Source organism: Cervus elaphus, chromosome 33 (genome assembly GCF_910594005.1).
Source record: "Cervus elaphus chromosome 33, mCerEla1.1, whole genome shotgun sequence".
Classification (NCBI taxonomy): Eukaryota; Metazoa; Chordata; class Mammalia; order Artiodactyla; family Cervidae; genus Cervus; species Cervus elaphus.
Genome location: NC_057847.1, coordinates 45,583,117 through 45,596,294, shown reverse-complemented (window position 1 = coordinate 45,596,294; position 13,178 = coordinate 45,583,117).

The window sequence follows — 13,178 nt, the reverse complement described above, 5'->3', positions numbered from 1 at the left end:
ATGGGATGCGTTCTGATATTTTTACTCTATTCTATCTTGTTCCATTCTATAATATAGTTAAAATATGCTAAATAAGTTTCATCATCCTCTAATAGGTTGTCATCTTCAGTTTGAAAAGAAGAGATTCTGAGAATCCAAAATGAAATGTGTTGAAATGTATTATACTGCAAAAAACACTGTAATGCTCTTTTCACATAGTGAAAAAATTATTGGTCCCATGTGGGGAAAGGGAAATGGATGGAAGAGCCTGTATTTCTCCTTTACTATTGCTTGCAGAATCTTAGTCTTTAAAGTCTGTCTTAACTAAACATTTAGAAAAGTACTATGACTTCCTCCGCATAGAGTCTGTACTTTTTCTAACACTACATTTTGATTAAATAACTAGGTATTTGATGCCTCTTGGTAGGGTGTGGCTCTTCAGATGTTTGTTTTGGTGTGAGTTGTTGTTTAGTCCCTAAATTGGCCTAACTGTTTGAGACCCCGTGGACTGTAGCCCAACAGGCTCCTCTGTCCATGGTGTTTCCAGGCAAGAATAGCCCTTGGGTGTGAGTGTGGAGTCTTTAACACTTTCGTACTCTTGCTGTTTTTGTCGGTCTTCCCATCTCATGGCTCCTGGAGTGGAGGAGCTTTCTATGTGACTCTATCCTTTGTATTACTGCTTTTCAGTTATTTCCATAGACAATCAAATCACATCATCCTTACCAACCATTTGGATTGTGCCTGAAAAGGAAATTCTCTCTCTTGGGAACAAATGGATGACAGAGGCTCTTAAATGAAGAAGAAATGATGACAAAATCAAGGCACTGAGCCTAGTCATGTCAGTGAGTTAGTGCCACTGGGATGTCTCTAATTATGGACTTTCCAGGTGGCGCTAGTGGTAAAGAACCCACCTGCTAATGCAGGTAGGCTTAAGAGACCCAGGTTCGATCCCTGGGTTGGGGAGATCCCCTGGAGGAGGGCATGGAAACCCATGCTAGTAGTATTGTCTGGAGAACCTCTGGTAGGCTACAGTCCATAGGGTTGCACAGAGTCAGACATGATTGAAGTGTCATACATGTCGCTAACTAGGCACTGCAGCTTTTGGCCCCTGCAAGTTGTGGAGAAAAGCTACTTATTGTTTCTTACTCAGAGAGTACCTTACATTGTGGTGAGCTTCATAAGGCTCTCCAAAAATGTCCCAGTGTCAGCTCAAAGATTTCTGGACTTGCAAAGCTGACATTAGCACCTTAGACAAAGCAAAAAACAAGAAAGAGGCCTGAGAAGGCACAGTGGTTTTGTTCACAAATAATTCAGTGTTTTCTTCTTGTCTTTTTATTTCTACTATGAGAGTTTTTTTTTTTTTTGACTTTTGTGATTCATTCAGACTAGTTCTCAACTCAGTAAGAGGATAGCTATAATATGCCATGTAACCAATTTATCTGTAAAGTCATTACCCATATAATTTGATTATAATTAAAAAGTGCTTCTGCACTTTCCTTTACTTATCTAGTTTAATACCCACTGAAACATATTTTAAAATCAAATTGTCTTCTTGAACAGAAAAAGCTTTATTTTTATTGATATTTTTGTATTGTAGATTCAAAAATTGTATTGTAGATTCATAGAAACTGAAAGTGAAAGTTGCTCAGTCGGGTCCGACTCTTTGTGACCCCGTGGACTATACAGCCCATGGAATTCTCCAGGCCAGAATATTGGAGTGGGTAGCTGTTGCCTTCTCCAGAGAATTTTCCTGACCCAGGGATCGAACCTTGGTCTCCCGCATTGCAGGCGGATTCTTTACCAGCTGAGCCACCAGGGAAGCCCTTATGAGATTCATAAGTAGGCCTTTAAATCTTCACTCCTAAGTTATTGGACTGAACCTGGCAGACTAAATGAAAATGTATATTGTACTCATCCAGTGGTTGATTAGTCATTTTTCCCAACCCACCTCCCTACCCGAGAGTACCTAGCTAGGTATAGGATAGGTACAACCACAGTATAATAACCTGGGGTCTATGGCATTGCTAATGGGTGGGATCCACTAGAAAGCCAAGGATTAGTTGCTATAATTATTCTTATCAATTCTCTATTGTTTATTTAGAGAGTCCTGAAGCCAGACTCTGAGCTCTGTTAGCTGTAAACTCATGAAGGTGCCTGTGGGGATTGTAGCCTGGAGACGGACATTGTGAGTAAAAACAAATGCTTTCATGTTGAGTGTGGCAACTAGGAAGGAAGACAAATAGCAGCACAGCAAAGATCCCTCATTTCTCTGTGGTAGAAGGATAGCTTTGATAAGAGTCTCCACATGGCAGCATCCTTGGGGCCGGTTCAGACTTCAACTCTGGAGTCTGGACTATACTGAATTATTCTTAGGTCTTGTCCACATGGATCTGAAGAAATGTGTAGATGCCCTGAGAGGCACAAGCTGCTTCTGAGCTGAATGTTGAGAATATATCTTTGCCTCCCTGAAGGATCTGGGGAAGAAGGAAGCTGAGGAAAGTTGGACTCTTAGTTGATGTCATGGGTTGGATTCTTGAGTAATTAGCTAATGTTTCAGGTTGGTTCTCTGGAAAAAGATGTTGAGATGGAATTTGGTGTGCAGGCTCTTTTTTAAGGATTAACACCTGTGGAAGGGAGGTGGCTTGTGGGGAAAAATAGGCTTGCTTGGGCAGAAGTTGATTATGTGATAAAGGTACCCCTAAAACCGGAAACTTCCAGCTGTTCAAGCTGGTTTTAGAAAAGGCAGAGGAACCAGAGATCAAATTGCCAATATCTGCTGGATCATCGAAAAAGCAAACATCTCATCTCAGAAAAACATCTCATCTATTTCTGCTTTATTGACTACGCCAAAGCCTTCGACTGTGTGGATCACAATAAACTGTGGAAAATTCTGAAGGAGATGGAACTACCAGACCACTTGACCTGACTCTTGAGAAACCTGTGTGCAGGTCAGGAAGCAACAGTTAGAACTGGACATGGAACAACAGACTGGTTCCAAATAGAAAAAGGAGTACGTCAAGGCTGTATATTGTCACCCTGCTTCTTTAACTTATATGCAGAGCACATCATGAGAAATCCTGGGCTGGAAGAAGCATAAGCTGGAATCAAGATTGCCGGGAGAAATATCAATAACCTCAGATATGCAGATGACACCATCCTTATGGCAGAAAGTGAAGAGGAACTAAAAAGCCTCTTGATGAAAGTGAAAGAGGAGAGTGAAAAAGTTGGCTTAAAGCTCAACATTCAGAAAACAAAGATCATGGCATCTGGTCCCATCACCTCATGGGAAATAGATGGGGAGACAGTGGAAACAGTGAGAGACTTTATTTTTTTGGGCTCCAAAATCACTGCAGATGGTGACTGCAGCCATGAAATTAAAAGACGCTTACTCCTTGGAAGGAAAGTTATGACCAACCTAGACAGCATATTAAAAAGCAGAGACATTACTTTGCCAACAAAGGTCTGTCTGGTCAAGGCTATGGTTTTTCCAGTGGTCATGTATGGATATGAGAGTTGGACTGTGAAGAAAGCTGAGTGCCGAAAAATGGGTGCTTTTGAACTGTGGTATTGGAGAAGACTGTTGAGAATCCCTTGGACTGCAAGGAGATCCAACCAGTCCATCCTGAAGGAGATCAGTCCTGGGTATTCATTGGAAGGAGTGATGCTGAAGCTGAAACTCCAATACTTTAGCCACCTCATGCGAAGAGTTGACTCATTGGAAAAGACCCTGATGCTGGGAGGGATTGGGGGCAGGAGGAGAAGGGGATGACAGAGGATGAGATGGCTGGATGGCACCAGCGACTCGATGAGCATGAGTCTGAGTAAACTCCGGGAGTTGGTGATGGACAGGGAGGCCTGGCGTGCTGCGATTCATGGGGTCGCAAAGAGTCGGACATGACTGAGAGACTGAACTGAACTGAACTGAAGCAATGGCCAATACTAGGGGGCACTCTGAAGAACATTCTCATCAGAGTAATAGCTCATGTTGGGATGAAGTTGCTGAGCCTGTGTACTCAGTCATAGAATACTGGTTCCATTTTCAGGGTGTATCTTTGATAAGGTGACTTTCTGCAATTGAGGCAAACCCTGAGAAGGTGACAGCTGGAACAAATGTCACCTCTGGAAGGGGATGGGGGGGGACACACCTCCAATGTCTACCACAGCTAGTAAGCGATAGAGTTAAAAACTGAGCTGAGCTTGGGAGATACTGAATCCAAAGCTATTGGTATACCTTCCCACTTCATTCAATAGGTATTTATTAAAGATTTCATTAGTGCCAGGAACATTTTTTAGGTGTTGAGGGTTCAACATTGAAGGAAAAGAAGAAGTAAAAATTTCTCACCTTTAGGGAATTACCTTTCAGTTGGGCGTAAGCTGTAACAAAGGAATAAAATACACAGTATATTGGATGATGATAAGTGCTGTGGTGAAAATAAAAAGGGTGGTGAAAACTGTGTGTGTATGACGGAGGGATAGTATAGAATTTATTGCTATTAAAAACAGAATAGTTAGAGAGGGACTCACAAAGAAGAAGACATTTGAGCAATGACCCAAAGAAGAGACAGAGAAGTCTTACGGATGTGTGAGAAACCATTCCAAGCAGAGGAACCGGCCAGTGCAAAGGTCTGAGGTTGGAGCATGCCTTGTGTATTCTGGCCATGGCATTGTCTGGCAAGTTTTTTGTGCAGTATAACATCTAGCATAAGCTTTGCACAGAAAGCAGGTTTTTTGTTTTTTTCCCAAAACTTCCTTCATTTGTGTACCACTGTGATACTTTTTATAATATTCATATACCATCTGCATTGTTGTTGTTTAGTCGCTAAGTCATGTCTGACTCTTTTGCAACCCCAGGGACTGTAGCCCGCCAGGCACTTCTGTCCATGGCAAGAATACTGGAGTGGGTTGCCATTTCCTTCTGCAGGGGATCTTCCCGACCCAGGGACTGAACAACCGTCTCCTGAATTGGGAGGTGGATTCTTTACTGCTGAGCCAATAGGGAAGCCCTCATACCTCATCTGTACTAATTAATTACATTTTTGTTTAATTTCCCTTTTCACATGTAAGTACATTTATTTTAGAAGGAGATTTTGGTTTTGTGGAAATAAATGAAGACTACTCAAATGAGAACAAGCAAAGATTGTCTATTCAGAGCTTGCTATAGCAAGGGAATCAGCCCCCATCACTTATGTTTGACACGGACTCAAAGTCAGGCAGGGGAGCAGAAGAGTGGAAAAAATAAGACATGCCTTGATTGGAAGCTGTTGGTGTGGGGAAGCTGTAGGTGGGCCAACTAGAAGTGGGGTACTTTACATGATTGATTAGGGGTGCATATTTAAGTCTTGTTGGTTGGAAATAGAGGCAAAAATTAGGGAAGTCCTCAGTTATTAATCAAGTCCTGGACATTTTCGGCCCATTGTTTACAAGGGTTTTTGTTTGGCTTCTTGGACAGTCTGTCTTCTTACAGTTTTGACTTGTAGATAGTAAGTTGGTTCTTAGGCTGGTTACTGTAGATAATGGGTAGTCTTCTTGAGTTGGTTGGTATGGATTGTGGGTCAGAGTTTTGTTTTTATATATGGTCTGGCCATTATCCATTTGTGTATTCAGTTTCTCAGTTTTACTTCCCTAAGATAAGAAAGTAGCATCATTTAGTAGGTTACTTCTGTTTTCAACATAATTTCATATAAACAATGGCAGAAACAAATACATATATACATATACACATTCACATAACTGTTAAAATGACAATGTTTCCCATGTGATACCAAAAGGGATTTGTATCACACTTTGTGGTATTGTAGGTGTTCAATATATATTTTATTTTAAACTATCCCTGCAAGGCAACCAATATTTCAACAATTTTGAGTGTATTTTCATTGATTTAAAATTTTTTTCTGCATTAATACTACATCGTCTCCTGGGAGGATTAATATGCCACATCATTAATTTATTCCTTGGTGAGAATTGATCAAAGAAAATATGTTCAAGTGATTTATATGTTAGTTTCCCTAAAATCATGGGGGTTTTGATGCAATAGGAAAATGAAGTGGGCTAATGCTTTGGGAGTCCAGAGAGATTGCTTTAATTCAGGTAATTGGTCTTGGGTATGAGGGAGAAAAGTGTGGCAAGGAAAACAAAATAAGGGTAGGTGACAAAAACCGATTTTACACAGGTTACAGAGAACTCAGAACCACATTTCTTGGGCCATGTTCTTCAAACTGGGGGAGAAATTAGCACTTTTTCCCAGCCCCATTTTGCCTTATCTTCAGAGATACATCCTTTGTCTATGCACATCTAATGTGCTTATTCATTTAGTCATTTTGTGTTTTTCTTCCCCAATTGACTGTGAAATCCTTGAGGGTTTCTGGAATTAGTCTTCCACATGCTTGAACTCCTTCCTATTAGTCTCGAGTTTTCCAAGTAGCAGCTACTCAATAAATGTCAATGAAATTAATTAGCAAGCAAATCTTCTAGGGCCTTTGTATATTGTGATTGTTCTCCTGAGCCCAGTGAAAGTAATGGTCAGCAGGACTGTGTCTCGGCATGGAATTTCACAAACAAATAGATTCCTATCAAGTGGTTGATGATCAGGTGAAAGGAGAGCTTGGAGGAAGACCAGCTCTCTGATTCTTTGGTGCCCAAGCTCATGATTTAATATTATGCTTTGTAGACATTCAGCCAAATGAAACACATTCTGTGCTGTCTGTTTGATGAATAGCCTCAGTCTTCAACTGTGGAGGTTTGCTTTTGTAAAGATAAGAAATGAGGTGTTTTGATGGGAGAATTTGTGGCAAGACTACCAGTACCCACCATAGGATGGCTAGGCATTTCTTTTTTTTTTTCCCATTTATTATTATTAGTTGGAGGCTAATTACTTTACAATATTGTAGTGGTTTTTGTCATACATTGACATGAATCAATTCTTTGTCTATCTTATTTCACATTCAGGAACAAAAAGGACCCTTTGATATTTCTTTTCTCTAGATTTCTTTTCTCATATTTCTGATGGTTAAGGGTTGTCACACTAACTTTGTGTTTTGAGTTTATATATATATATAAAATATAAACATAATATATAATATAAAATATATATTATAAATATATATTATATTTAAATATATTATATTTATATTATTTATAAATAATATAAATATATATATAAAACATATTCCCCTAAGTATGTGAAATGGATCTAATTTAATAAATACATTTTCAGTGGTTTACATATTCTCATGTGAAAGAGTACAAATTAAAATTTTCACAGACTTTAAAAATGATGTAAATAAAACTACCCAAATGACAACCTGAACTTGTTCAAAGGGAGAGAGTTATGTCATCCTTGGTTATCTCAGCCTATTAAGATCTAGAAGTAGGATTTTTCTTCTTTTTCTAGAAATAATTAGATGCAGACAGACTTCCCTATGCAGTTCAGTTTGCTGGTTAGTAATGACTTTCACAACCTGAAGGACATTGAAAGCAGCTTAATGTCTTAGGAAAACCTGTTTTCCCTTTTAGATATTTGGTTATGATACTTGTTATTATGTCTACAGTTTACTCCCAAAGTAGTATAGCAGTATTGTTTGGGGTTTATGTTAGTTGAAGCTATGTTCTAGCAGTAGGGGGTGAATAAGCATTTAGTCAGAATGGCCACTGTTCATAAATGGCTACTGCAAAAACGGCAACCTCTGGTTGACATTAGATATTTTGCTAATTAGCATTGAAAATGTTAGAAATCAGTGTTCATAGATGAAATCAGTATTTAATTGATTAGCATAATAGATTTAATAATTAATCCCTCATTAGTGAAATTAGTGGTATTTAAGATTATATGGACGAATTGATGCTTTTGAACTGTGGTGTTGGAGAAGACTCTTGAGAGTCCCTTGGACTGCAAGGATATCCAACCAGTCCATCCTAAAGGAGATCAGTCCTGGGTGTTCATTGGAAGGACTGATGCTGAAGCTGAAGCTCCAATACTTTGGCCACCTGATGCGAACAGCTGACTCATTTGAAAAGACCCTGATTCTGGGAAAGATTGAGGGCAGGAGGAGAAGGGGACAACAGATGATGAGATGGTTGGATGGCATCACCGACTCAATGGACATGAGTTTGGGTGAACTGAGGGAGTTGGTGATGGACAGGGAAGCCTTGCATGCTGTGGTTCATGGGTCACAAAGAGTCAGACATGACTGAGCGACTGAACTGAACTGAAGATTATGTGGCTTGGCTAAAGAGAATCACCATTATTACATGAAGAAAGTATAAAAAAACTACCAGGCATTATAGCTTTGGGTATGGTAGCTGCTATCCATAGCAGTCTTGCCCTTATGGTTTTCAACTGATTGAATTGGGTCTACTTAGATTACCCAGGATAATACCTTTCACTTAAAATTGACTAATTATGGACTTTAATCATATCTACAAAATACTTTCCTAGCAACACCTAGACTAGTTTTTGATTGAAAACCGAGGACTGTAGCCTAGCCAAGTTGACATATCCAAAAGATCATCGTGTCTCTTTTTGTTTTTATAAGTAACCAAGGCAAGCTTGGTGCCAATCATTCCTGTCCAGGTCCCCTACATGGTATAATTACAAAAGGGTGAGTTCATTGTGCTCAGTCTCAAGGGTCCTTTTGGTCTCTCTCATTATTCTTTTGTTCATAATTCTGAAAATAATAAGTAATGTTTCTAAAGAGGTTATGTTAAATAGCTTAGCTTAACTTCAGTGATTTTTCCTCCTTTAAAACATGTTTGGATTTTCAAAATGGGCTTCTTTAGCCCAGTTTTCTGATGGAAAGGTTTATCTCCACAAATATTTTGCTAAGCAGCTGATGTACTCCTCTGTATTCTATCCAGAGCAGTGGTGGCCTCCCAGAGTGAATGGCAGTGGGACAGACATGGTATTTAGAGTCTCATGACTTCCATGATGCCCAAACTCCAGTCTTTTATTCAAAAAACATTTATTTGGCTGTGCTGGATCTTAGTTGAAGCATGCAAGCTCTTTAGTTGTGGCATATGAGATCTAGTTCCCTGAGCAGGGATTAAACCTGGGTCCACTACATTGGGAGTGTAGAGTCAGCCAGTGGACCACCAGGAAGTCCTTCTCCAAGTCCTTTATAAATGAACTTTAGAACTGCATGCAAGTTACTTAATCTGTTTGAATCCTTGATTTATCATCTGTAACACAGAGACACTGACCATAGTTTCTGTGAAGAATTGTAGTAAAGGTCAGAAATAGTATTGAGAAAATGACTGGAACATAGTAGATTGCTCATTGTTGTTTATTGCTCAGTTGTGTCCGGCTCTCTTGCAACCCAATAGACTGTGGCCCACCAGGCTTCTCTGTCCATGTGATTTTTCAGACAAAAATACTGGAGTGAGGTGTTGTTTCCTTCTCAGGGGATTTTCTTGACCCAGGGATCAAACCTATGTCCCCTAGGTCTCCTGCACTGGTAGGCAGATTCTTTACCACTAGTGCCACCTAGGAAGCCCTTTAGATTGTTAATAGATGACTGATCATCACTTAACCAACAACTGTACCATCTGCTATACTAAATGCTCTAATCGATACCAGAACAACAATATAGCAACAACAAACACACACCACCAGAGCACTAGGAGGAAGAAAGACCTGGTGCTAATTAATACTTCCAATATAAATATCCACATGAAAATGTCAGAGTTATAATATTGATAAATAACAAATGATATTTATTATCCAATCTGTAGTAATAAATTCTTCATGATGTTGAATTTCCTTTCCACCTTCTTTTGAGTTGAGTAATGTGTATTTATGACATTTCCTAGGCTTTATTATTGGTCTCAAAAATGTCATTCTTGAACAATGTCTCAGAACCTGCATTTTGCCAGGGCAAGCTGTTTTTAATCACACTGTTATAAGTTTGTTGTCTTTTACTTACTCAGTATAACCAGATTTCTAATGTTATCCATATTTTATCTTAATATTAAATATTACAGATGGGAGATAGTGAAATAAGCCAGGCCTTTAAAAATCAGCAAAGTGTAATTCATCTTTCTCTAGAACCAGAGGGTATAAGCACTTTTAATTTCTAATTTTCTTTACATCTATTTTGTGCTTTAGGTCCTAAGAATTATGTCCTTGAATTATTTGATTAGTAGCAGTAAGAAAAACCAATCGACAAGACTAATCATATTCTTTGTAACAGACATGAGTTTATATCTCAAAATATTTGGACTTGAAAGAACATACAAAACAAGAAATTTATTGATTTCAGAGGTATTGTCATAATCTTGGGTTTGGAGATAAATCTTCCGGATCGGGACAGCTTGAGATGAAGTTGTATATAAAATTTTGTCTTGCTGCCCTTTGCCTTCCCTGATTTTCTGTCTCCCTGATCACTGTTACTATGTTTAGGGAGACATTGCATAGTCCTTGAATTAATTATGTCAAGCATTGTTCCCAAGATCACAGCTTTCTTGCCCACCCCTGCCTCAAAGAGCAGAATGGGATCACAACAAAGCTATTTCCACAGGTTCCTCTTATCAACCAAATTGAGTCATTCCTCCTTTCCTTCATTTTTTCTTATTTTAGACAAATATTGATTTCTTTAGGCTCACGGCACTGGTTCAGTTCAGTCGCTGAGTCGTGTCTGACTCTTTGTGACCCCATGGACTGCAGCACACCAGGCCTCCCTGTCCATCACCAACTCCTGGAGCTTACTCAAACTCATGTCCATTGAGCCAGTGATGCCATCCAACCATCTCATCCCCTGTCATCCCCTTCTCCTCTGCATTCAATCTTGCCCAGCATCAGAGTCTTTTCCAGTGAGTCAGTGCTTCACATCAGGTGGCCAAAGTATTGGAGTTTCAGCTTCGGCATCAGTCCTTCCAAAGAATATTCAGGACTGATTTCCTTTAGGATGAACTGGTTGGATCTCCTTGCAGTCCAAGGGACTCTCAAGAGTCTTCTCCAACACCACAGTTCAAACGCATCAATTCTTTGGCGCTAGCTTTCTGTCCAACTCTCACATCCATACATGACTACTGAAAAAACCATAGCTTTGACTAGATGGACCTTTGCTATACTAAGTCCTAGGGTCGTAGAGATGAAAAGGCATGATCCCTATCTTTAGAAAGCTCACAGAAAAGTGAAGAAGTAGACAACGAAAACACAATATAACATTTCTATAGTGGACATCTGTGTAAGGTGCAGAAGCACTGAATTTTCAGGAAATTGGTGAATCCCAAGGAAGTCTGCCTGCAATGCAGAGTACATAGGAGAAATAGGTTCAATCCTTAGGTCGGGAAGATCCCCTGGAGGAGGGCATGGCAACCCACTCCAGTATTCTTGTCTGGAAAATCCCATGGACAGAGGAGTCTTGTGGGCTACAGTCCGCAGGGTCGCAGAGTTGGAGACGACTTCAGCAACTGAGCATGCACGTATGCAAGGAGATGTTGCTTGAGCTAATTTTCAAAGGAGTGTGTCTAAGTCAGTCTGGGCTGCTATAACAAAGTACCATAGAGTGGGTGGCTTATAAACAATAGATGTGTATTTCTCACAGTTCTGGAGTCTGGAATTTTGAGATCAGGGTGCCATCAGGGTTGGGTTCTGATAAGTAACCTCATCTGGTTTGGAGACTGCCAACTTCTTGATGGAGAGCAGAAAAGAAGCAACGTCTCTTATGACTCTTACAAGGGCACTGCCTCCATTCATGAGGGCTCCCTGCTCATGACCTCATCTAATCCGAATTATCTCCCAAAGACACCACCTCCTAATGCCATCACATTGAGGTGGGTTGGGGGAGAGTTTCAACATAAGAATTGGGGAGGGGGCTATGTGGTCAACTTATTGGGCTTCCCTGGTGCCTCAGATGGTAAAGAATCTGTCTGTGATACAGGAGACCCAGGCTCAATCTTTGGGTTGGGAAGATCCCCTGGAGAAGGGAATGGCAACCCGCTCCAATACTCTTTCCTGGAGAATTCCATGGACTGAGGAACCTGGCAGGTTATAGTCTATGGGGTCACAAAGAGTCAGACACAACTGAGCAACTAACGCATTACACAAATTTAATTCATAAGATGGAGACAGAAGTTTTCCAGGCAAATAAGGTGAGGGAGGAGTGTATATGTGGTAATGGGGGGACTGCGATCTTCCTGGTGGAGGAAATTTTATGCACCAAAGTTCAAATCTTTGAAACAGAAGCTCGAAGGTCTTTATTAGGAAGAGGGACAATAACACAAACTTCCATAATAATTGAGCAAAGGGTTGATGGTAGGTTTCATGCTATGGGACAGATGGGGAAAAATAAAATTCTTGGATAAGAAAAGAGAAACTTACACTTTATCCTTTTGATGAGGGGACTATTGAGAAATTTTAAAATAGTGTGAAATTAATCATGTTTTGCTGTGGAATCTCAGAATTTGGCTCGAGAATAGAGGTGAAAAGACCATTTTAGAGGTTTTGCTTGTATTCAGATCAGGAGACAGAAGAGAGGTGACTATTAAAAAATCCACTCATCCTTTGACAAATGCCTTTAAGTATTTACAATGTGCCAGGCATGAGGGCTGCAGAAGTGAATATTAATTATCTCTTCACTCACATTGCTTATGAGCCAGTGGGAAATTAGATAAGCAAACAGACTTTTATCATATTGTATTTCAGATTTTTTCTTCTTTGGGAGTGCAAAAGTGAAAGTCACTCAGTAGTGTCTGACTCTTTGTGGCCCCATGGACTATATAGTCCATGGAATTCTCTAGGCCAGAATGCTGGAGTGGGTAGCCTTTCCCTTCTCCAGGGGATCTTCCCAACCCAGGGATCAAACCCAGGTCTCCTGCATTTCAGGTGGATTCTTTACCAGCTGAGCCACCACGGAAGCCCAAGAATACTTGAGTAGGTAGCCTATCCCTTCTCCAGCAGACCTTCCCAACCCAGGAATTGAACCAGGGTCTCCTGCATTGCAGGCAGGTTCTTTACCACCTGAGCTATGAGGGAAGCCCCAGTGTGTTGTATATGAAAGAATCTTTAGATCAGACCATCCGGGATTCAAATTCTGCCTCTAGCTTTCTACTTAAGAAAACTTGGACAAGTTACTTGTCCTCATCAGTAATGTGGCTGGGATTTGTGAAGATGAGAAGAGAAAAATAAACAAAAAACTAAGAACAGTGCTGGTACATCTCTCAGCTCCCAGTTTAAGGAAGAAAGAGAAGACAGAGCAGGAGCC